Here is a 27,525-nt window from a genome sequence, read left to right as displayed (position 1 = left end):
TTCCGATTTCCATATGCACAATGCAAGAAGGTCTTATCTACTCATTCGATCTTACCATGGAAATGTGTTCCATGTAAGAACTACATCTTCAATTGGCATCACAAGTTTTTGATCATACGTCAATTCAACAGGCATATAGCCAGTGACTAAACTATGTGTCATACAATTAGCCCATAATGCAAACGGCAGTAGCCTTGGCCACTCTTCAAGCTTACCTTCACAAGCCTTAGCCAAAGCTTTAATTATCAAAGGATGCCCTCTTTCACTAATTCCATTTTTCTCTGGGTTATAAGCACAGGTTAAAGCAAGTTTGATGACCATCCTAGCGAAGAATTCCCTTGCTTCTTCAACATCCAATTATCCTCCATCTATAGTTATCTTTCCCACACATCTATAGTGATGGATCATATCTTCTAGAATAAATTTACATACATCTTCTATACTCTTTGTCCTCAATCCACACCCTTCTACTTTAATAGACAAATCTTCTCTTGCAATCACCAAATACCTCATTTGCCAAAGTCTCAAAGGCATTGTGACCAAGTGAACAACCCATTTGTAATCTATGGCCAATGGATAAGAAGGATCTAGTCCATCATGATTCCATACATGTGTAAAAGGGATCTTAGTTATCAACTTCATGCCATGATGCATGTAGGGACAGCACTTGGAGCCACATGGAGGTTCAACCAAAAAGGGACCACAAGAAGACTTCTTGCAGTCTTAATATCATATATGTTTTGGTGTGATTTTTTGCGTCTGTCTCCCATCCAAATTTGAAGAAGTGGTGAAAATACAAAAGGTAGCCCATAAGCTGAATAATCTCCCTAAATTTTTTCATAATCTATTGAGCTACCATCGGTGAGATATTGTTTTTATGGTGGACCCCCACTTTTTCTCACAAGTCACCCTAGTCTTCTGTCACCTTTCTTCAACCTTCCACACACACTCATTCCTCTCTATCAATCACTCAAACATGCACCTTCCATGGTTTCCATCACCCTCCTCACCATTACCCTCCCCTCTCACACCCATATCTCTTTTTTTGAAGCTCTACCTAATACATTATCTCATATCTCTCTAATACTCCCATATTACAATTTTATTTCATCTTTTTAAAAGTGCATAAAAATTCAGCAACCTAACCATGCTTAGAAATTTACAAAATGGGGGAATTTTATCAACAAAAACTCTCATATTCTTGGAGGTATTCAACTATGGCGGTGGCATGAAGAAAATAAGATGAAGAAGACCGACGATCACTTTCGATAATCTACACATGGGTGAGTCCAAGATATCTCAACGGTTCATCCATCTCATTCACCCCTCTTTCCTTAGCCCTTCAAGTCATTCTACCCATTGTAACTATATTACTAACTTTTTTTAGTGATTATTGACATTAACTGCTAACCCTTTCTTGTAAATTGCACCCACTCTACTCTACCTTGGAGTAGGCAACCTCACACAAAAATTACTCACCTCTCTAGAATCTTCTATATTTCACCTCAATCATTCTCTTCTCTTGAGTCCACATGCATGTGACTTAAGAGACAAGAGAGCCCCACTCTCATAAGAACATATAAAAAATTTCATAACCATGGTTTTCTATGTAAATGTTGATCAAGAGATACTCCTAATAAGGGCTCTCCTCATTTTTAAATAGAGTCCTTTTCCCTTTGTAAAGGGCATGATCTCTACACTATTGCTCACTCCATTAAGTGTACCATTCTCCATCTTAGTTGTAGGGAGAGAGAGAGTGTGACCTCTCTATATACCATTTTTTGCGGTGTATAGGAAATCTTCTTCGAGCTAGTTGTAGCATTGCAAGGGAGTGAGTGATTCATAAATCCAAATAAAGTTGTACATACTCTTACACATCAATTGAATCAATAATTTGGGTGTAATCGTGGTTCAAAACTCTCTTGAGTCTCTCCAATTCACATTGGGCAAACTCATTCTCATTTGGTTTAAGGTGACATGTTTTCATTTTGAGATTTTTTTGCAGTATTTGCTTGTATGTGACTCAAGAGCTCCTGTGTTTGTTTTTGTTGCTTGGGAAAACATTATAAGAGGGTCGTATGGTGAGAGGGTTCCCATAACCTTAAGATAATGTGAAGACGCAACATCATCAAACTTAATTGTGTCTCTTGACTCTCCTCCAAGTTGTTTATACACCCGTGTCAATCATTAAAATTGAAGCTAAATTCTTGCACAAAACTCTCTCTCTCTCTCTCTCTCTCTCTCTCTCTCTCTCTCTCTCTCGCTCTAGGTGTTTGATGTGTGTATTTGTAGCATTGATATTAGTGATAGTTTACCCTTCCTTCTTGCTTGTATTGCTTAGGGATTCTCCTCTTTTGCGTCCTAGTTCGCTCTCTAACTAGGTGGTGCCCCTTCACTTGTTGTTGGCTGTGGGCTTGTTGTTTTTTCTCTTGTTTGTGGTTTCGCAAGCCCCAATTAAGTAGCATAGGAGCCTTGAGGGCTTTTAGAGGTCACCTCTCTTGTTGCCCGTCCCGGACCGCCTCAGTATACATAGTGTCTTGCAAATATTTGATGGTCTAGATGCATTAAAATCTTTTCCAAAGTTGAAGGTTTATAGCACGAAGTCTTAGTTCTATACATGATATTTAGACAGTTGGCCAAACCTCAGGGAACTTGACAATTAGCTCAGGTATTTGCAAAAACTAAATGTGCTAGACACAAGCTTTCATTGCAATAAAATTCATTTGCGCTCATTACAAGTATGTGCACCAGAATTGATGTGAACTCTTGTGTTGAAGCCCTTAAAGTGTTCATGTAAGCTATGGTGTATTCAACATAATTATACATAGTGCCCTACCAATGTTTAATAATCTAGATGCATTTGACATTCCTGCAAAGGATGGGGATTGATAGTACGAAGTCAAATCTATACATGAAATTCGAACGATTGGCCAAACCTCATGGAACTTTACAGCTAGACAATTTCTTCTACAAATATTCAAGATGCTAGTGCCAAGCTTTCATTACGTCCGTAAACTCTAGTACAAAAGTTCATAAAGTGTTGTGCTTCTATAAAAAAATATTTCAACAAGATGAGGTGATAGGCCATTTCAGTCTCAACATGTCTTGATGTCCAAGTGAACTAGGTCATATTGAAGATAGCTATACGTATTAGCTTTTCATAATGTTTAGTATATTAGAATGTACACTTGAAACAATTTGAAGTACAATGTAAAGCTCACAAAGTGCGATGCTTTTGTCAAAAAATCATTTATATGAGATTTGACCGGCCACACAAATCTCAATGATCTTGGTGTCGATATTCAAAAGTTTGAATTCCTTAGCACATTAAAATAGTATAAGGGTTACCATTAGGAGTTAAGTCTATGCATAAGCTTTGGATGGCTGACCAAATCTCATGCGACTTGGTCCTCTTGGATTTATATTGAGTTTACGTAGTGAAATGGTTGCATCAGCCATTTTTGGCATGCTCTACCTTTTCTTGCATGGTTTAGAAATGGCCCTTTCTATGGGTGCAAAGGTAGGACTCATCATATGTGAGAAATATGTTGGTTGTGGTCGTCACTAACCCCAACAAGTTGTGCCATGGAGTTACCATTGGTCATGGAAACATCACCATTGCAATAGAAGATTAAGGTTTTTGTCATGAACTTGCATTGCCCTTTTCAACCATAGATGTGTCTAGCAATTAACAATGTTGTGAAGTGGAATTGAGAGTCACCATTTGTCATTGGTAAAGACATTGAGCCAATCAGTGACCCTATGGGTCCCATTACCAATACTTAATACTCACAATGAACCAAAATGACTATAATTCATGCAAGATGTGAAATGAAGGTAGGACAAGGTATATTGGCAAAGGAATCGTCCTTTATTTCATGACATTTGATGTACTTAAATTTTGAATGTTTTGGGGACAACAATGCTGATGTGGAAGTAGAGAGGATGTATGATCTTGCAACAAGCCATGCTTTGTTGATGTAGAAAGTATTAAGGTTGGTGCATGGCCAATTACATACATCACTTTTCTATATGGCACATCATTTTCCAATGCTGATGCTATACATTTTGAGCTAGGTGGAAGCTAGGATGATATGATGACCAAAAACATGTTGTACTTTAATCCAACAATCAAAAGTATTGTAAGAGAAATAGGAAAATAAAAGACTGGATTGGAGAGAATCAACAACATCACAAAATATGTATATCAAGTCTGTGCAGCAAGTGTCAACTCTAGATTGTTATGGCATCATGGAATGCTAATGGCTCTTATAAGAGAATTTTGTGCCCAGCATCAACAAGCTCACATGAACATTTTGTATGATACATTGGAATAGCTCAATGTATCAATCTGCATGGAAGATGCAATATACTTTCTCATTGACAATGCAATTTTATTGCAAGGGATGTTATTAGATTTGTGGGATTCCAAAAATATCGTTTCATAGGTACAAGAAACAATTTAAAGTAGGAGTGTGGGCATTCTTGCATGGGACACTGGCTAGATGGGATGGTTAAGGGACCATGTTGCAATGAGAAAGCTATTAGTCAAGTTTATGTCAAAAACAATTCAAAACATGCTTGACAAGAATACTATAGTAGATGGTACCACGGAGATCTTGCTTGTCATACGAGATATGAATTGATAGGTTAATATCCTTAGAGAGATCAATCCAAAACTCATAGGCACAAGATATAAGAGCTTATCTTCTTTTACATTTAGTAAGATACAAAATAATGAGTTCAAGCATGTCACATTGTCAAAGTAGGTGAATTTTCTAAGTGTAGCTTTTGTAGTGGGATTAAATCATGATTGAGTGCTACAAAGGCCCAAAAAGAGCATGACAAGATTATAGAGGAGCGGAAAAAACACATGAAACAAAAAAACACAAAAATTATACTATGGGTGGTGCAAGTACTTGGAGATGTCCCCTAATTAGTATGATAGAGGAAGAGATGGAGCTATGATTAGGTAGCTCATGGAATCCTTCCTCAAGGGTCACCAATGGTCCTTGTAGCTAGTAGTTTTTACAAGGACAATATCCAAGTGGTTTGAGAGATAAATCATCACATTAGATATTGGAAGAAATCGGTGGGCAAACTAGGATTTGGGCCAACTATGAAAAAACATATCAATCACGTGATTGATTATTCGAAGCAGCCAGTCGTGGAATGAAGGCCCTCTTTGCCAAATGCATACATGTATGAAAAGATCTGGCTGCTATCATAAGGAACTCATTATGTGGTGCCTTTGAATAGAGAGTATGATTCTAAGTTTGAGGGCTATGAAGAGTAAAATGATCGCTATTGTGGTCCACAAAACCAGAGGCAAAGGACTCATTGCACCATTAATAGATTTCAAGAACAGGGACTTCATATTGGTACGACCTTTAGATGTAGTATAACCCATATGGCTAGGTGTTTCCCAATCATACATTGATGTTGATCCTAACTCACCTAACTTTAGGAAGGTCCTCGTTCACTATTGGGTGCTAGTGTGCAAGAAGAAGGGTATGAGTGACATTGAGCATTAGGAAGGGAATGGGCGATAAGAGGGCCTTTTTATTTTCCATGGGATTAAAAATGAGATTAAAAAGCTTCGAACTTCTCACAAGACAATGCCTTTGTGAAAAGATCTGCAATGTTGTCCTATGTTGACACATAAGCGAAGCTAACCTCCCCTGCTAAGAGTCTCTCCCTAACATAGTGGTAATGCACCTCAATGTGCCTTGTGCGAGCTTGAAAAATTGGATTCCTCGCAACGGCCAATGCGCTCTGACTACCAATTATGTAGATGATGTTGGCAGTGTCCTGTGCAACACCCAAATCAGCCATAATACGTTGTTGGGGATGATGGGTTCACGAGTTGAGTTGAGGCTACTAACTGTGGGAAATAAGAGGTACAAGATGCACGACACAAAGAAAAATCCGATGACACCTCAAATGCTAAGAATTAACAACTTGAATGCTTTAAGCTGCTAATGATTAGCCAAAGTGGAATTCAATTACAAGTGTTTGCCATTAATGACATTGATAGAGTTAAGAGAGTTTAATGCTTCCAAATTCAACCAAGACTGCAAATTTTCCACTTATGCCTTCCAGTAGAGCTTGTTTAAGCCAATTAGGAAGAAACTATATGGAAAAATTTCCCTACTTGATGTCCTTGTAGCACTAATGCCTTCCTTGCCGCATCCATAATGCCTTAAACTATTATTGTTTAGCTAAAGTGGGATTCAATTACAAATGTTGAACGTTAACGGCATTGCTATGCAATCCCGAGCTTGTGAGAGCTTAATCCTCTCAAGAAGCTGCCCGAGAGAGCCACATTTACCCTGGTTGCATCTTCTTCTTCCCATGTCTCCTCACCTGTCTTTCACTCCGTCTAGCTTCCACTTTGAATCAACTCTTGTTCTCCCCTTTTGCTTGCTTTCCTTCTCCTTGGAGATCCCTCTTTCCTTTATTCTCTCTCACCAAGATTGAGAGAGAGAGTGAGAGAGAGTGAAGCTCCTCTTCCCCGAGCTCCTTTGCTTGCTTGCTTCTTCGTCAAGAAAAAGGAGAGCACAAACTTGATTGCCGCTGTTGATCTTCCCTCTCTTCTTGCCTTCACTCTGGGCGGGGGGGGGGGGAGAGAGAGAGAGAGAGAGAGAGAGAGAGAGAGAGAGAGAGAGAGAGATTCCGTCTCCTTCACTCAATTTCCTTTCTTCCTTCTTCGTTCACCAAGGCTGAGAGAGAGAGAGAGAGAGAGAGAGAGCGCCGAGATCCTTCTTTGCCCAAGCCCCTTTTCCTTTTGCTTCTTCTCCTTCCAGAGCTCGCTTCGCTCCTCCTCTACACCCTTATCTTTCCCTTTTGTTCACACCCAATAACCACATTAAAATTGGGTTCTATTTGGGTGGCCGGCTCTTGAGCTCATGGGCGGCCGTTGACATGGTGGGCGGATGGTCCTTGTAATGCACCACCTTTAATTTACATATCCACCACTATAAGAGGTTCTTCATATTAGCGACGCTAGCAGTGCGACGCTCAAAAGTTAAAATCCATGGCGTCGCTATGAGCACCGTTATAAGCGTCGCTATTTTCTTTACTGCATAGCGATGCTTATAGTGACGCTCATAGCGACGCCTAAGGGGTAAAAAAAATCAAGAGCGCAAAAAACTCAGATCTCAGATCTGAGTTTCGACGCTCTAGCGAAAGAGGTAAACCCGTGCCTCTCCCTCTCTCTCTCTCTCTCTCTCTTCCCCCCTCCCACACACACACACACACACACACACACACACGAGGAGAAGAAGGAGATCCAGGTATGCTCCTTCCCTCTCCTCCCTCTCATGTTTCCCTTCCCTTATTTCTCTCTCTCCCTCTCAATCACACACACACGCACACACACACATTGTGTCTTTGAGAGAGAGAGAGAGAGAGAGAGAGAGAGAGAGAGAGAGAGAGAGAGAGAGAATGTACACATATGCATAAACAAAACATATACACACACATACATAAACAAAGAATGCATACACACACATTGAGAGAAGAAAAGAGAGAGAGGGAGAGAGAGATAAGAGGAGAAAACAAAGAGAGAGAGAGAGAGAGAGAGAGAGAGAGAGAGAGAGAGAGAGAGAGAGAGAGAGAAAACAAAGAGAGAGAGGGGGGGAGAAGACGAAAAGAAAGAGGTAAGGGGAGAAAACAAAGAGAGAGAGAGAGAGAGAGAGAGAGAGAGAGAGAGAGAGAGACATAAAAAAGTAGAGAAAATATGAATTAATAAAATGTTATATTAAGATTTAGGATTAGCTTAGATTTAAAATTACATTTAAGATTAAGTTAGATTAAGATCTAAGATTAGATTAGATTACATTTAACTTATATTTAAATTTTATATTAAGATCTAATATTAGATTAGATTACATTTAACTTATATTTAAAATTTATGCTAAATTTAAAATTAGGTTAGACTTAAGATTAAGTTGAGATTTAAATTAGGTTAGATTACATTTAGGTTTAGGTTAGATTTAAGATTAGATTAGATTCAGGTTTATGTTGAATTTAAGATTAAATTAGATTTAGAGTTATGTTAGATTTAAGATTAGGTCAAGATTTAAGATTAGAATAGATTTAGATTTAGGTTAGATTGTAGGGCATGTCAATGAAGGGGGAGTTCCAGCTAAGCTCAAGGCTTTGCCCAATGAGCAAACACTAGATACACAACACAATGAACTGTCTTATCAGAATCTTACACCTATTAACGCAACCCAATAGACGTATTCGCAGGCGCCATGTTTGTTGGTGATGGAGACGTTGAGGTCCAGGGAGGTTGAGACACGAGAGGGTGATTTGGGGGCTCTGCAGGAGGCGGAGAGGACGGGGCCATCCTGTAGGCTGATGCAAGAGCAGCAGTGAGAGAACTCGCAATGTTTCATGAGTGCATTGAAGGCCCGTCCTTGCAGTTGTGGCAGACGAGATGGCCTCCGTTGTTGAACACCTTGTCGTTGAGGTAGATGGTACTCTCCTGCATTGCCCCATTGGCGTTTCCTCAGTCGGCGGTCCTCAGCCACTCCTCGCCCACAGATAGCCTTGCGTTCTTCCATGACCGGCTGAAGTTGCCATCTTCCCAATCGCACTGTGCATTTGCAACTCAATCATGTTAGCACTACTCTGAAAAAAGGCACCTCTCCCTCTCTCCCTCTCTCTCTCTCTCTCTCTCTCTCTCTCTCTCTCTCTGTGAAATTAGAGTGATCCCTCTCTTCTTCCCTACAAATGCGACCTTAAGTTGGAAAGCTTTCAACAGCATGATACTCAGATTGGAGGCCAACATGTAATGTGCTAAGTAATCTCTCGAACAAGGATCTACTGTGAAGAGATGTTAAGATGCTGTGAATTGCTACAACTAGAGAAGAGGGAAAGGGATTTTTTCCACTACATGCATTGTCATGTAGACGTGAGTGTGTAGATTTCTCCTACCCACAAATATAGGCATTGACCAATAAAGATGATATTATAACCCGGTGGTTCTGATCTCCGTGTACCTCTAGACTGAGCTGTGTAGGGATCAGACATGACTAGAGAATGTGAGGTAGTTTACAGTGTCATCAAAGAGAGAGAGAGAGAGAGAGAGAGAGAGAGAGAGAGAGAGAGAGAGAGAGAGAGAGAGAGATAAAAGATGGAGGATGTCAATAGAAGATTGAAGTTATGTCCAAGTTATAAGGTTTTTACATTCATTATGAGTAGTGACAATAATGTGGTGCCATCCAACCGAAACACCTATCTCTCAACAAGGATCTTATGTCCTTGTAATTAATGCAAACATGTTGTGCGACGAACAAGACGCGTTTCTCTGTAGCACGTTCGCAAATTTGGCGAGTTTGATCCATCTATTATGGATCAAGTTGTTGCCAATTATAACTCGTCGGACTCTGATGCTGGCCAACAGGCAGCAATCTTGCAACCCAATAGACGTGTTCGCAGGCACTTTGGTCAAGCAACATACGTGAGGCTACAAGATGTAGCCTTTTGACAGCTCGGAGATGATCATGCAGACCACATTCCCAACAAGGCTATGTTTGAGCCCAAGATCGATGGAATGATCGAGACGGTCATGGATTCAAAAAGACTTATCTATGATGATATGAAAAGGGAATCCGATACGCCATTGTATGATGGAGCACATGTGTTTAGATTAAAGGCGCTCCTGGTTCTTCTCAACATGCATGCAAAGTTTGGATGGAGTGACACTAGCATCAGAACTCTTTTTAGGTGATCTATTACAATGTGTTTACTTCAATAAAAAAATCTAGATGTTTAATGATCTGATAGATTACTTACACAAGTGTACCGCATTTTTTTTGATGTGTAGATTGCTCAAAGAGCACATACTGCCAGTTGATAATGTGATGCCAGATTCCAGAGAGGAAGCAAGAAAGATCTTGTGGAACTTGGGGATGGATTACGATTTGATTCACGCTTGTCCTAACGACTGGATTCTTTTCAAAGGGAAACACATAGACATGGAGAAGTGTCCAAAATGTGATTCCGAGAGATATCGAGTAGATTTCCACGAACAAAAAAATGCACAAAATTTTTTATGACATATTCCTCTGCTTCCTCGCATCAAGCATTTCTTTGAATGTAAGTCCATGGCCACCCTAAAATCATGGCACGAGGAGAATAGATCTTAGGATGGTGTGCTATGGATTTGCGCAGATTGCGCATCCTAGAAACATATAGACGATACATGGCTGGATTTTGTCATAAAAGCTCGAAATTTGCACATAGGAGCTGGCTATGGATGGCATAAATCCATTTGGTCAGAGGTCAACATCTTACAGTGTATGGCCCCCGCTGTCATTGTCAACTACAACATTCCCCATTGTGCTTATCTTGGATTCATTTAGGTATACTTTATTCTGGAAACATTCAATATGGTTGATGGGTGGTAGGGCATTCAATGCCCTGCCACCCAAAAACTTTTACTCTTGGGCGTCGCTATAAGCGTCTCTATATAAGGTTCTGCAATGTCGCTATGAGCGTCGCTAGAGAAGAACTGCAATCATCACTATAGGCATTACTATTTAGTGACACCTATAGTGACGTTCCCATAGCGATGCTCTTAGCGATGGTGGTAGCAACGCCGGGGAGTAAAAAAGCTCAATGTATTTCCATCACTAAAAGCGTCAGAAGTGCACATAACCTCTTGTAGTGCACCAAGGTAGTGCCACATGCCCTCAAGATGCAAGTATAGGTGATTTCATTTGGCGAAAGGCCTACCCTTTGCATTCAGTTAACAGAATCATAGGTTCCGTGCCGTAGCTAGGTCGTACATACTCCATAATCAATGCTCTCCAAGTGAAGAATTTCCAAAGAATAAAACAGACCGTCAGTAACTTATACTTCTTTCGTAAGGGCACCACATTTAATTGCATATCGACCCAAGCATCTCCGACCACAACACAATTGGAATACATCCCAACCAAAGCATCAACAATCATCACATTAGGCTTACATATTGGCCACCGTAGTGCTGAGCACAACTCTGGAAGCATACCCCGTTATCAATGCACTGCAGGAGATGACATTTTGGGCAAAATTCTACTTGACCGCTTATTGCCCTATTGAGTGCACCGCATTCCATAACCTGGTCGATAAAACTCAAAGTTGGAACACTCATCGAGGCGACCAAACTGGTACAAAATCGGCCCCGGTGAAACTTAAATTGCCAATATCTTAGCAACCAGACCTCTAATTGCCAATCTACAACGTTGACATGCTCCACAAGACGAGCACTTCAGGCCCATGCATTCACTTCATCCCTGATCTCTCATATGCAATTGCCCAATCCGGTATAATTCTGCAATCAATCCCAACTTCAAACTGACATAACTTCTTCACCATAGCTCCGATTGTTAAGCCATAAAGAGAGGCCCGTAGAGCACCTTGAGTACTACAATTCTAGTCCATAAACTTCCATTTTTAATCACCTCATACATACCCACTTTTAGCATTAAAAACATAGATTCTAGTCCTTTAAAGCCGCATCTGGCATACATTTAGCATCAAACCTTGCTTGTTATCAAGCCCTAGCAACTGCTCAATATACATATAGGCTTCAAAGAATCTAATCGTGCATCCCTTGGACCTTTTTCTGTCATGGAAGTGGAGTGGCACGACATCGTGTAAGACACACACAATCAACTGTAACTCTGAAGACTGCATTGTACTTAGCCTCACAACTAGAAGTGGCCATAGTAGGTTGCAACTTGCTCAACCATGAATGCATGAATTGCCGAGCATGAAATAAAAACCACTCAAGAACACTCGTGTGTCCAAATTACCAGCCAAATCTGAGTCCAAAAAAGCATGTAAACCTAGTGGCAATGATACCCCCTTGGGATAAAACAACCCAAGATGTAAAGTACCACTCAAGTAGCAAAAGATCCGCTTGACAGCCTGCCAATGCTTAGACCCTAGGCTATGCATAAATCTATTGACATGTGAAGCTGCAAATTGAATATTTGGCCCCATTGTTACGTAAGCCTAGTTTGATCAAATGAGTGTCAGCTTTCTCATACCAAGCATGAGGAGACTACTTCAACCCATAAAAATCTTTCCTATATTTGCACACTTTATCTCTGCTTTCTATCAGACTGTTACGTAAGTCTTGTTTGACCAAATGAGTGACAGCTTTCTCATACCAAGTAGAGGAGACTGCTTCCACCCATACAAAGATTTTTTACATTTACACACTTTATCCTCTTGTCCTTTCTTGAAAAAACCACGAGGTTGCATTACATAAACTTCCTCAAATATGTCACCATTCAAGAAAGGAGGCATTGTTGACACAAGTGACTAAATTCCCATGAGGGACATCCTCGAGAGAGGTAAACAAGTCACGATCAGAGGTAATGTGCTTTGTAGCACCCATTGTCAAAGTATCACACATGAGCATCTGTAGTAACTGATATACATGCATCATGGACAGAAGGATCATAAGTGCACTCTGCACTAAAAGCTCATTCTGCATCTACATCAGCATCACAATCTTCTTTCACAGAAGACTCAACAATAGTTGCACTTGTAGTGGAACCATTGTCTTTCTTCTTAGCCTCTTTTGCCTTGAGTTTTGGACACTGCTTGATCAAGTGATCATTAGCTTTACAATATGGCAACTCATCTTCTTTTTTCCCTTTTCACCAAAATTCCTAGACGAGGTGTTGCTAGCAGAAGCATTGAAAATAGGTGATTTGCCAATCGCCAAAGGACCATGAGAAGTGGCTACATTGCTGTTACCACCTTTTCTTTGAGCAGCAATAAAAGCTTGTTCAACTGCATGATGTTTAGCCCTGTTTTTTTCTTGAAAGTGGCTCTTGCAATAGAAATGTGCATAATGCATCAAACTTGACAACTTCCGGATTTCCTTGGGTTATAAGTCGCCAAGTACTAGCAAAAGTCTAGTAAGAATCTGACAAAGCATCAAGAACAATATGCACAAAGGGAACTATCATAAATGACTTCACCTGTATAAATAAGTTTCTCATTTATATCCTTGATACTTGCAAGGAAAGTGTCCATTTCATCTTCCTCATGCATAATCTTTGATTCCAGCTCTTTACACATCAATGCAATTTTAGCCTCATTGAAACTTGCATAAAAACCAGTCAGAATATCCCAAGCCTGTTTTGCAAATTTTGTTGAAGGAATGTGAGGAGTAACAGTGCGCTTCACAAACAACACAGTCAATGCATGAGCCTCAACATCTCTTACATCCCAATGAGCTTGCTTAGCCGTAGCCTAAAACAGCTCTAGCAACAGCAACCCTGCCACTGCCAAAAACCTGCAACATCCTCAACATCACCTACATCCTCAAAACCAAAATGTACATCAATACCTGGCACAACATTCCAAACGCCCTTTGACACAAGGACATGTTGCATCATGTAAGCCCACATAGGGTAATCGTCCCCATCTAATCCATTTTATCCTCAACATCAAACATATTGAACACATCTGTGTTGTTGTCAGCCATGGCGAATGTCTGCACCTAATGTGAAAACTGCCCAAAAAGAGTAGAAATGAAGTGGTACCAACACCTGCTATATAGAAAAACATGTACAAGACTATAAGAGCCTATTGTGCAGAAATCAGCACTGACAAAAAAATTGCACAAAATGACAAAATTGTTTGTGCAGTACTGCCTGTAGTGGAAATGGAGGCTGAAATGAGCCCGAATAAAAAATATGAGCAAACTAAGCTCGACAAGCTTTCTTGAAGTATTTTTGACCTACTGAATCTGAGAAAGTGAGCAGGCATGTGATGGCATTGTTGACAACTAAGCCTGAGAGGATGCAACCTGCTCTAATACTAATTATTGGAAATAGGGTTGCAAGGAAATACACACAGCTTGGAGAAGACAAAGGAAGCTCAAGGCACACAACAGAAAGTAGTATTACTTAGTGTGCAATGAAAGATAAGATAGCCCTAGAGTGATGGGCGTATATACAATGCAAGTTGGAGAAAACCTCCTAACGAGGGAAAAAATGTCAAAGCGGTCTTAAGTGTGTTCACACACATCACTACCACATGTATATGGTAACAATGGGTATGGCAAGGCTTAAAAGAGAGTGGTCAAACGTGTAGGCATAAATACCCTTTTTTGAAATATGCAGAGAAATTCTCTTATAAAATCTCTGTGAAATATAAGAGAAAATCTCTTATAAAATAAAAAACAAACAATTCTCTAAAAATTTGGGATAAAAATCAATCCTTTCTCTCTCTAGTGGCTATCAATTTCTCCCCTCCTCTCTCCTAAAAGGGGGTCCCTCCAAAAATGTGCTAGTCATTCTCTCTCTCTCTCTCTCTCTCTCTCTCTCTCTCTCTCTCTCTCTCTCTCTCTCTCTCTCTCTCTCTCTCTCTCTCTCTCTCACCATATCTCACTTTTCTTCACTCCACCTTTCAAAGTGCATCTCTTTCTCCAATGTCAATTTTCCCTCCCAAAAATCTCTTGCAACAGAGGTTTGAGCCTCCTTTCCCTCCTCAAGATTTCTACATTCTCCTGAAGCTCTCCATTGCTCTATGAACCTCACTACACACCTCACCCTAAAGTTGAATATCTGCAACATATCCTACTCCTAGATCTTCTCTATTGCATGGATTTCCTTTCCTCAATAGGTTCCCTACTCCTTCTTCCCCATTTAGCTCTCTTGATTGAGTGGATCTACTTTCCTCTAGAGCTTCATTGCACCATCTTCCCCAATTAGTAAACTTGTAAGTGGAGGGGCATAGCGGTTGCATTGATCACCTTTGTATACCTTCTAACCTGGCTCCTTATGCTATTGAGAACATGGTTGTGCATAGAATAATCAACTCCCCGTGGCATTAGTAGGTGCTCAAAGACCTAAGACTGTTATTGACTCTATTTCTTGCAGCAACGTAGAAGAAGACAACAGTGGTTGTTGCATGACTATTCACTACAAATGGTTGATGCGGGTGACAATGTAGCCAAGCTCAAGAGGTGCACACAAGGTTTCAAGGAAATACATAGCTTCTCAGACACACCATTGGAAGGAAAGAATCATGGACTTCAATCAAACCCAAGATGATAAGCGGCTAGCGAAGGTGCAACATGTGTATATAGCTTCATAATTGAAGCTAGGGACAACATTGACTCCAGCGAGGTTTCTTAAAAACTATAATTCCACTTCTTTGTAAAGTTTCTAGGATTGTCTATTTTGTCTTTTCACCTCATATGTTGCTTCTAATGATCGTATGATATCCATTTCTTGTTCATTTTTGCAAATGTTTTTCCATCCTTTGTAGAGTGAGAGCCGATGGAACTGTGGTAAATTACTCTCTGTTGGTTGTCCATCCTCTGAGCTTGCCTCACATGACATCTTCTTTTGTAGCTATACTTATGTCATGCCTAGGCAAAATGGGTATGTGCTTCCAAATGTTCTACAAGCCGCAAACCATGTTTGCAATGCAAACTAGAGGTTCTCACAACGTCCCCATAGGCAGGGATAGTTCCTCCATAGCTCCTTGTGGCACTACCTGAGCTGTTGGAATTAGGGTTGCAGAGAAACACACACAGCTTGGAGAAGACAAAGGAAGCTCAAGGCACACAATAGAGAGTGTGTTACTTAGTGTGCAATGGAAAGATAGATAGCCCTAGAGTGATGGGCGTATATACAATGCACGGGGGAAAAAACCTCCTAAAGAGGGAAAAAATGCCCCGGCGGTCCTAGTGTGTTCACACACATCACTACCACATGTATATGGTAACAAATCCCCCCTGGAGTGATGCGGTGAACGAGAGTTGGCACATGAGTAAAGGGAAGTGCCATGCCCTGACGACACGATCAGTCCACAAAGGGGGGTAAGCCCAAAGCTTTGCGGAAAGCTTCAAGCTTCTCACGAGATAATGCCTTTGTGAAAAGATCTGCAAGGTTGTCCTGTGTTGGCACATAAGCCAAGCTGATCTCTCCTGCTGAGAGCCTCTCCCTGACATAGTGGTAATGCACCTCAATGTGCTTTGTGCGAGCATGAAAAATTGGGTTCCTCGCAACTGCCAATGCACTCTAACTGTCAGTGTAGATAGTGTTGGCAGTGTCCTGTCCAACACCCAAATCAGCCATAAGGCGTCTGAGCCATACACACTCAACCGTAGCTGTGAAGACTGCCCTGTACTCATCCTCACAACTCGAAGTGGCCACAGTAGGTTGCTTCTTGCTCAACCATGATATACATGAACTGCCAAGCATGAAACAAAAACCACTTGTGGACACTCGCGTGTCAAAACAACCAGCCCAATTTGAGTCCGAAAAAGCATGTAAGTCTGGTGGCAATGATCCCCCCTTGGGATAAAACAAGCCAAGATGTAAAGTGCCACTAAGGTAGCGGAAAATCCTCTTGACATCCTGCCAATGCTTAGACCCTGGGCTATGCATAAATCTGCTGACCTGTGAGACTACAAACTGAATATCTGGCCTCGTGCTGCATACATAAATGAGGCAGCCAGCAGCAGTTTGGTAAAGAGTGACATCAACAGGATCGCCAGCATCATGTAGACTCAACTTCAAACCTGTTTCCATGGGAGTGGCAATAGGTTTGCAATCCTCAAGTCCAAACTTACATAGCAATGTCTCTATGTAACTTTTCTGACACGAGGCAATACCACCATCACACTGCTTAAACTGTATACCCAAGTAATGATGCAACAGCCCCAAATCTTTCATCTTGAAATTAGCATTCAAATCAGCCTTAAATTCAGCAATATGTCTCTCATTTGGTCCAGTGATCAGCAAATCATCAACATAAAGAACCACGATGAGAAATACATCACCCTCACGCTTTACATACAATGTGCTTTCTGTTGGACTGTTACGAAAGCCTTGTTTGACCAAATGAGTGTCAGCTTTCTCATACCAAGCACGAGGAGATTGCTTCAACCCATACAAAGCCTTGTTACATTTGCACACTTTGTCCTTTTGTCCTTTTATGACAAAACCGGGAGGCTGTGTTACATAAACTTCCTCAAATATGTCACCATTCAAGAAAGCAGTAACAATGTCTGATTGATGTACATCCCAACCAAAATGAGCTGCCAATGCACATAGAAAAAGCACAATAGTCATACGACAAGTGGGAGCAAAAGTCTCTTCATAATCTATGCCTTTTTGCTGTGCATAACCCTTTGCAACAAGTCGAGCCTTATGGCGATCGATCTCACCATCCGGTTTGCGTTTCAACTTGTAAACCCACTTTGTACCAATGGCCTTTTTGCCAGGAGGCAAATCACATAAAGTCCATGTGTCATTTTCTATAAGTGCATCATATTCTGATTGCATGGCAGCCATCCAATTTTCTGAATTCTGTGCTTCATCAAAAGACAGAGGCTCCTCAACATCATGTAAACTAGACACAACCAAAGCATAACAATCTGATGCATAAGATGCATGGCGAGAGCCTGAACGAGTATGACTAGACAAAGGTGCATCCAATTTACTGTCACGCAAAGTGTGCACCAGCCATTTTGGCATACCTCTAGCCTGCTCATTTTTAGCCCTTTCCTCATCAAGTACATCATGTACATCTGCATCAGTAATAGGCTGATCTAAAACATTTTCAGAAACCCCCATAGGCTGTACATTTGCCTCATTGGAACTTACATTCGTATTTCCACCACTGAAAAGAGGCAACAAAGTGTCATAAATGTCCTGTGAGCTTACATTATTGTCTCTAGTACATGACAGCAAGGGCTGAACAGAATCTTCCACAAACACTACATCCCGAGAAACCAAAATACGTTTTGTTTCAAGATGATACAACCTATAACCTTTGGTTTCAGCACTATAACCAACAAAAATACATTTGACAGCCTTATCATCCAATTTTCTGCGCTGCACTTGTGGCACCAAAGCATATGCCAAACAGCCAAAAACACGCATGTGCTCAATAGAAGGTTTTCTATCATGCCATGCTTCATATGGAGTAATAGACTGCAAACCTTTTGTAGGACACCTGTTAAGTACATAAGTGGCACATATAATGGCCTCAAGCCAAAAAAAATGCGGCAAAGCTTGACTTTTGACCATACATCGTGCCATTTCCGTCAGTGACCTGTTTTTCCTCTCAGCAACACCATTTTGCTAAGGTGTATAAGGCACTGTACATTGGTGTTTTATCCCACGACTAGCCAGAAATGCATTAAATTCATGAGACATGTACTCCCCCCCTCGATCGGAACGGAGGGTGCTCATAGTACATTTCGAGACATTTTCAGCCATAGCCAGAAATTGTTTGAAGCACATAAAAACTTCGAACTTCGCTTTAAGCGGAAATACCCATGCATGCCTGGAGTAATCATCAATGAAAGTCACGAAGTATAGGTAATTGCCCAAGGACGGAGTTTGCATAGGCCCACAAACATCACTATGCACAAGCTGCAACCTGCATGTGGCCAGAACTGAACCATCCTTTGGAAATTTAGAACGCTGCATCTTACCCAAAATACAGCCTTCACAAACATGTTTGACAGGTGCTTCAAGAGGTGGCAAAGAAGCAACCATATCAGATTTTTGCAAATGCAGCAAACTGGCAAAATTCAGATGACCAAAACGTGCATGCCAAAGTTTTGCATCTGAAATAGCCCTTGAATCTGCAACAGCATTTGCAAAGTTTTGTCCACACTTGTCATACAAAGTGAGCTTATACAGCCCACGGCACAAAAGCCCAAATGCAACAATTTCATCACCAAAACTGAGATCATGAACTATACATCTGTCATCCACAAATTTGACTACAAGTCCAAGTCTAGCAAGTGCAGATACAGACAAGAGATTCTTCTTGATCCCAGGTACATAAAGTGCATCAACAAGTGTGAAGGAACTGCCATTAGCAGCAGTGAGCACAATCTTTCCAACTCCCTGAACTGGATAAGAGGCATTGTTAGCACAAGTGACTGAATTCCCATGAGGGATAGACTCAAGAGAGGTAAACAATTCACGATGTGAGGTGATGTGCTTTGTAGCACTACTGTCGAAATACCACACATGTGAATCTGCAGCAACGACTGACAAGCATGCATCATGGACAGCAGGATTGTAAGTGCACTTTGCGCTAAAAGCCCATTCTGCATCAACATCAGCAACACAGTCTCCTTTCACAGAAGACTCAACAATGGCTGCATTTGTAGTGGAACCAGCATTTGTAGTGGAACCACCCTCTTTCTTCTTAGCCTCTTTGGCCTTCAACTTAGGACACGACTTGATCAAGTGATCATTGGCTTTACAATAATGGCAACACATCTTCTTTTTGCCCTTATCACCAGAATTGCCAGACGAAGTACTGCCAACAGAAGCATTAGGAACATAATTTTTGCCACTCGCAGCAGAACCATAAGAAGTGGTTGCATTGCTGTTACCACCCTTTCTTTGAGAAGCAATAAAAGCCTGTTCAACTGCACGCTGCCTAGTCCTGTTTTTTCTGGAAAGTGACTCTTGCAACAGCAATGTGCATAATGCATCAAACTTGACAACTTCTGGATTTCCTTGGGTCATCAGTCTCCAAGTACTAGCAAAAGTCTGGTAGGAATCTGGTAAGGCATCAAGAACAGTCTGCACAAGGGAACTGTCTGAAATGACTTCACCTGCAGAAATAAGCTGCTCATTGATATCCTTGACACTAGCAAGGAAAGTGTCCATATCATCTTCCTCATGCATAATCTTCGACTCCAGCTCTTTACGCAACAAAGCAATTTTAGCCTCATTGCGGCTTGCATAAAGACCTGCTAGAATATCCCAAGCTTGTTTTGCAGATTTTGCTGAACGGATGTGAGGAATAATGGTGCGCTTCACAGACAACGCAATCAATGCATGAGCCTGCGCATCCTTAACATCCCAACGAGCTTGTTCTGCCGTAGGCAAAACAACTCTAACAGCTGCAATCCTTGCAGCAAGACCTGCAACATCCTCAACATCGCCTACATCCTCAGAACCAGGACGTACATCAATGCCCTGCACAATGTTCCAGACACCCTTTGACACAAGAACATGTTGCATCATATAAGCCCACATAGGGTAGTTGTCCCCATCCAACCTATCCTCAACAGCAAACATCTTGAACACATCTGTGTTGTTGTTGTCAGCCATGGTAAATGCTGCACCTGATGTGAAAACTGCCCGAAAATAGGAGAAACGGAGCCGGAACAACCTGTGCTATATAGCACAAACCGTAGAAGACTATAAGGCACCTGTTATGCAGAAAATGGCACTGACGAAAATTCTGCACAAAATGACGAAATAGCCTGTGCAATACTGCCTGTAGTGGAAACGGAGGCCAAAATGAGCCCAAATCAAAATTCTGAGCAGACCAAGCTCTTCAAGATTTCCCAAAATATTTGTCGACCTGCGAACGCTTGCCAAAGCTCACTGAAATCGGAGAAAGTGAGCAGGCGTGTGCTAGAGCAGCTGGCGACTAAGCTCGGGAGGACGTGACCTGCTCTGATACCAATTGTTGGAATTAGGGTTGCAGAGAAACACACACAGCTTGGAGAAGACGAAGGAAGCTCAAGGCACACAATAGAGAGTGTGTTACTTAGTGTGCAATGGAAAGATAGATAGCCCTAGAGTGATGGGCATATATACAATGCACGGGGGAAAAAACCTCCTAAAGAGGGAAAAAATACCCCGGCGGTCCTAGTGTGTTCACACACATCACTACCACATGTATATGGTAACATGAGCCACCTAGGATCATGCATTCTTAGAGTTGCTCACACAAAGTTCTCAAAGCATGGGACTGCGAAGCTACTCAAGTGCAAAGCATTGAGTGTCATCCTCACTGAATATTCCCTCACCCTTAATGCTAATAAATGTATATTTTGGATTGCAATGCGGCCTTGTATATCTTTATGTTGGGGGTCTCATCGTTGCATAACTCCAATGAACAACAAAATTATCAATCCGGAGGGATGAGCTACCCGGCCAGGGCATGGAAACATTCACACGATTAGTGAGCTAATCATGGCAACACGAATCGTTGACTCTATGAGGTGAGCTTCTTGGCCTATGGAGGAACTAAGCCACAATGAAGGGCAATCTCCGGATCCACTTCTCTTCACCTCTACTCAACCCAATCACACACACTAACGATTGCAAGACGCACACAACACTAATCCTATCATGCAACACACTAATCAATGAGCACACACACATAGATCTATCGAGCACCACACTCCAAGCAAACCTACATGCACACACAAGCAAGACAGGGTAATCACACAAGATTAAAGAGGGATTAACCACTAATTAGTTACGATCTAGCTAATCTAAGCATCATAGGCAATCATAAGAAGCATGAGAGAGACATAGTGAAAGAGAATGAATCATTGATTAGTGTTAATCAAGTCTCATGAGCAAGGAGAAGCTCAAGGACTCCATAGCCACACACCTCAAGAGCTCTCACCAAAGAGTGCTCTCAACAAATGAGCTTGAGAACCCTAATTTCTTTTACACACTGCCTTATATACCTAGGGTAAAAATATGCAATGTCCATGCACCCAAGGCCTTTAGGGCTCCACCATTTACTGAATCTACTACCTAGGCACACTAATTGACATGTTCTTTACAACTTAGGACTCCTATTGATCCCATAACACATTAAAATATTACAATGGCTTGAAATAAATCGAGAATCTACAATACATGACCATTTCGAGAAAATGTGTAACTCCAATCTTTATTGCTTCTTCATGTTGATCTTTGATGTGTATCCGTATGTCTTCGATCTTTAGCAGCTCCTGTTAACTGAAGTTGACTCAGTTAACATTCCCCCCTTCCGATTTTAGTGCCCGTCCTCGGGCACTGTTGAAAAGTGGTTGTGGAGGCTGTGGAAGGTTTTTGGTTGGTTGTTGATGGGCTGATCGTCTTCATTTGTCGATGAATTCGTTGATGAGGTTCAATTTGCTGCAGCATCTTCGTTGGTCCCAATATGTCTGATGTGAGAGATGATGCTGCATTTGTCCGTTGTAATAGCATAATGAGGAGGCTTCTATTTATTTATGAAAAGTATGTACAAGGGAAGTAGAATGATGAGGTTCCAAATTAGGGTCTAATATCTGGATGACCAAAGGGAAAAACCCCAATGGAAAAAAAGTTCCTTTGGGATACGTGCATTATTGAAGTACTTATTAGCATGGAAAATATTAATAAACTACTCAAGGGATTATTCACTGATAGATATAAAATAAAAAAATGTGATATCCGTGGAAGTGTATTGAGCCGACGCCAATTTGCCAAGGTCAGGACCAAGCGATGGGGAGCGGTGGGCAGTCACCAAGCCTTCTATTCGCTCGGTGTTGACTCCATTGTCGCATGTAATGATTTTAACCCTGAGGTCAACACCAAGCGATACAAAGCATTGGGCAGTCCCCATGATTCGTATTCGCCCAGTATTGACTCAACTACATTTTTGTAATCACATCACCATGGTCTTCATCGTCACCACCAAGCGATAGGGAGCGTTGGGCAATCCCCAAGCTTCCTATTCACTCACTATTGACTTCACTGAATTTTGTCTTTCCGTTGTCGCTTATCATGCCCCAAGTTCTTTGTTGGCGCTTATCATGGTTTTGACAGCAGGGTCAACACCAAGCGATGGGGAGCGTTAGGCAGTTCCCAAGCGTCCTATTTGCCCCATATTGACTCAATTGTCATACATAATGACTTTAACAACAGGGTCAACGTAAGCAATAGGGAGCGTTGGGTAGTCCCCAAGCGTCCTATTCGCTCCGTAGTGACTCCACTAAATTTTGGCTTGTTGGTTAGCAAGACATTGGTTTGCCTGTTGTAGTCCACTCAAGGTACGTAAAGTGGAAGCAAGAAAAAGTGTCTAATACATATGTCCAATGATGGGACATCCTATATATGCATACACAGATATACATGGAAAACAATATGCTGTGCAAGAAAGATTTTTTGAGGAGTTCTTCAGAAAGATGGTGTAGCTATAAAAGCATATGACATGGCTTTGCAAGCTGGCACCCCTTTAAAAATGGATTTCGTTGACGAGGATATGTGCTCTCATTTTACTGTGCACGTTGTGTGAGTGTTGGACTCTAAGACACTCCACCAATTGTAAATTAATAGACTTTGACTCTTATGCTCATCTCATCCAGCATGAGCGACATGACATAGATATTCTCAACTTTTCAGCTTGATCGTAAGCCTAATAACTACGACTCTTAGCACAGAGTTTAATATGACTTGAAGCTTTGGGACTAATGCTTTGCTCATTTTATGTCTCAACGGCCCAACTCTGACTATGCCAAAGAGTGTTTTTTGCACCCTGGCGACTTGACTTTTTACATTCTTGTGCTTACTACAAACATTTCTTCAGGTAAAAGTAAGCTTGAATCCTCAAAAAGAGGATTAGTGAAGGACCAAGTTGGCATTAAAGGTTTATTTTGCCATACCTGTTTTATCTTCTTTGAATCTGCATTCACATTGGTTGAGTCCTTCTTTGACTGTGAAGACTCCATTATTTGTTTGATTCTCCAATTGGGCCTCTTGATAGGAGTCTTTGATTTTGTTGTAGGCCTCTGTTCACTGTTGGCATCTGGCTTTTGACTCGGAGCATTGGAAGACTTAGGAATCCAAATCTTTTGAGGACCTTTGTAACTCCTTTCTTGACTTTGTTGAGCTTTAGGTCTTGTTGATTTCTTGATATCTTCATGCAGGTATGGTGTAGTTGCAATTGGCTTGTGGTTGACTGGTAGCCAAATCTTTGTATATCCTGTGTAGAATCCTTGTCTAAGAGGAAGATTCTTTAAGATCCATCTTTTTTCTATATCCCCTTGAGAGTTGTAGTTGACTTTAGCATCTTTTGATGTTGTTCTGTTGTATACCTACTTCTTAGGTATCCTAGGATATTGTCGAGGTTGATACCTAATGGGCCTTCTTTCTTGGGAGGGAGTTGACATTAGTTCATATGCCCTTACCTGAGGTTTTGGTACCCATATCTGTCTGTTACCTTCATAGTACTCCTATTCTTTTAAGCTCCATTGTGATGCTATCCATCCCATGTGTTTGTCTTTCTTTATTGATTTCCTGTATTTAATCCAAACCGGATCATTGACTTTGACTAAATTGTTCGGAACAAACACTTGCTTGACTTTCCTTTGCTTTCTTGAGTACTTTGGCTGATATACCTTTGCTTTTTTGGGTGTCTCCTTAGAGGGTTCAGTTGGGTCAGCACTTGACTTGCAATTTGAAAGCCTAACTTGCTTGAAGAAGGTGATCCATGAGGGTTCTTTGATGTAGAGGCATATGCTATCACTCCTTTTGCGCTAATCGGTGGAAGTTCCACTTTAGCTTTACCTTTGTATGCAAGATTTTTCTTTGATTCTTGTAACTTCTGCAACTGTGAATCTAGCATTAACGGTACTTGTACTATGTTGTTGGCTATCTCTTGGAAAAGAGGATATTAGCATTTTATCTTCTTTGTAGGCCTTGTGTTGGTCTAACCACTGATGTCCAATGATGACATCTGCAAGCATTTCCTTTGAAGGCTTCACCAGAAAGTTTATCTCCTCTTCATGATTTTGGATGCCAAGGGTAGCAACCATTGCTTCTTGACTTGTAGCTTCACCCATGATTTCTCTGTTACCTGGCTTGTCTTGAGTAATCTCTAGAATGCTGTGAATGTTGTTTGCAACCATATTGCACTTTGCTTCTTTATCCAGTAGAGCATTGCATCTGACACTTGCTCCTTTTGTACTACTGAGAACTATAGCTATTCTCATTGTTGGTTCTATTGAAGATCTTTGTCCTGCTTTTGCCATGGTCTCATCTTGATCTAATTGTGTCTCTATGGAGGGTAACTTGAGACCCTGTTTTCCAATCTGACTTTCATCAGCTGATTTAGCTGGCAATGTCTGATTGATTTTTAGACTTTCTATTGCTTCCTGGTTGTATGTAACCTCGTGCTTCTTAACTTCTAGCTTTGATGGCATTCTTTGCTCAATAGCTACGTGGTTGCTCTTTGTTCTGTTTGATTTGCACTTGCTATTGCCTGATTTTCTTGAAGCTCTTCTGAAGTTTTGTTCGATGGAGATGAATCATCTTCAATAAGCTTTGCTTTGGCATCAGTCTCCAATTTAACTGTGCTTTGAGGCCTTTGTGCTGGTGTCCGCCGCGGGTGATTATTGTTGGTCTTCGTTCTTTGTTGTCCCTGAAGACTGCATTTTGTTTACATTATGTATCTCTAACATCTTCTGGGCCATTGGCATTCCCATTATGATGTCGTGTGGCATTTCCTTTGTTGTGATCATGTGGAATTGAGCTATGATGATCTATGACCCTTACTTCAAGGGTGGTGGAGATGATTCACCAGCATTCTGCTTGTTTGTTTCTTGATATGCTCACGAATTTAGGAGCATCTTCCAGTTGTGGTTGACCACATTTTTTCCAAGTGCGAAAGGACATGAGGTTCTTGTCTAGCTGAAAATCTAGCTTTACTTTGCTTGATAGCTTTTCTTCGTTTTCACCAACAATGTTGCACTTGATCGTCTCAGGATTTATGCACCGAGAACAGCTCGCATGCGTGATAGACGGAGTGAGAGAGAAGGCGACGTGGGCAACACCTTGACGTGCAGTACGGGCAGAGAGAGGAGAGAGAGCAAAAGGAGAAGAGACGCACTGGCAGACTCCACAGAGAGAGAGAGAGAGAGAGAGAGAGAGAGAGAGAGAGAGAGAGAGAGAGAGAGAGAGAGAGAGAGAGAGAGAGAGAGAGAGAGATTTGATTTGATTTGATTTGATATTTACGTCCTCGGGGGGCCAAAATGACCCATGGGACCCTCGAAAACTCTAAGCAAACTCCCCTTGCGGGGGTGTGTGGTGTGTAGCACCCTTTTCCTTTTCCATGAGTAGTGTGTGATGTTCTAGAATATTGGCTAGGTATATGCTTAGAGCTGTAGGAGATGGGTCGGTTTTAGAGAGCAATTCCTCAAGAGTAGTGCATCCCCTTGTAAGCTGCTGAAAATCAGCACGTATGTCGGTGTATGCGAGGCATTCTAGAGTCACATGTGTCTCATCCTCAATCTTTTGTAAACTGCATTAGGTGCATTCTTTTCCATCCCTTGGGTATTCCATATTGCCGGGTTCCCATACTTTTGTATAAAATATGGTAAATGATTGAAGATGATGTGCTGGATATGAAAACAGATTAGTTAGAATGTTTTACAGTCACATATTTGCACATAAGAGAGAAAGAAATACATGATAATACCATGTAGTGAGTAATCTGGGTGTCTGTCCATGCTGTCTTGAATGATTTTTTCAGAAGGTTGAGATTTTCCTTGAACTTGTTCATATCACCTTGTGACCAGTCATCTTTGTAACATGCCATTAGAAATTAAAGCATTGCAGATAATGTAAAAATATAGTATGAAAGTGAAGAAGATGTCTCCCAATAGAATACCACAAGTGGCATGGGAAGTCGGTTGTGCACCACAAAAAACCAACAAGAGCAAAATCCTCTCCTCAAGTCTGGTACAAGACATCAAGAGATGGTTTGCAAGATGGAATGTGGAAGCATATGTAGACATGCCTATCGAAGAAGGAAAAGAAGGAGATCATACGCTGAATTTTGAGCTGACAGCGCTAGACAGTCTCCACAACAAATGGAAGACGGCTACACACAGATCTAAATTTGAATACTACTGCAAACATGTACACACAAAGTATTGGGAGGCATACAAAATGTCAGAAACACAAGTTCACATAAGAACTCCTATGTGTCACCGAGCAAGAAGAGCCATCACTATGATGCGTATGAGAGCAACATCATCACGGAGTATGGTGTCGTCGTTTTGACCCCAAGATGTCTACATAAGAACTTCTTTTGTATCTTTTCTATTTCGTTCCATGTACTGGCCGATATGCTAGCACCCCAAACTTCCACCCCGTATAGTATGGTATGTACTACGCATGTTTCAAATACCATTGCTTTGATCTCCCATCTTTGGATATTGCTTTGTGTACACATATTCTCAAATTGGTAGTATTTGGCCTTGCCCGCATCAAGTCTGCTTCTTACACAACTTCCCCATGCATGATTGGAAGGAATATCCACTCCCAAATATTTAAAACTATCCACCACTTCGATTGCTTGGTCCAGGTACGTCACCTTGGGCTTATTTTCTATTTTGTGTGTTCTTATGGACATAATCTTCGTCTTTTTTACATTGACAGATAAGCCCGTAGCTTCACAGAAAGCATGCACGGCATCCATTGATCTTTGTAATGACCTGAGGTTATATGCAAAAAGGACTACATCATCCGCATATATGAGAAGCCAAAGTATGAAAACTCCAATACTTGGTCTATCTTCTTCTTGTGCGAGTGCTTGTTGTATGAAGTCCTCAAGTTGATCTATGCGTAATCCAAAAAGTGTTGGGGACAAAGGGCAACCTTGTTTCACTCCCATGTTACTTTCGAACACTTGGGAGAAACCCATTTGCATTTTCAACATGCATCTCACCTTTTTGTAGAG

This window comes from Adiantum capillus-veneris, chromosome 28 (assembly GCF_014529385.1).
Source record: "Adiantum capillus-veneris isolate H3 chromosome 28, ASM1452938v2, whole genome shotgun sequence".
In the NCBI taxonomy this organism is placed as follows: Eukaryota; Viridiplantae; Streptophyta; class Polypodiopsida; order Polypodiales; family Pteridaceae; genus Adiantum; species Adiantum capillus-veneris.
Note: the sequence above shows the minus strand (reverse complement) of the source record.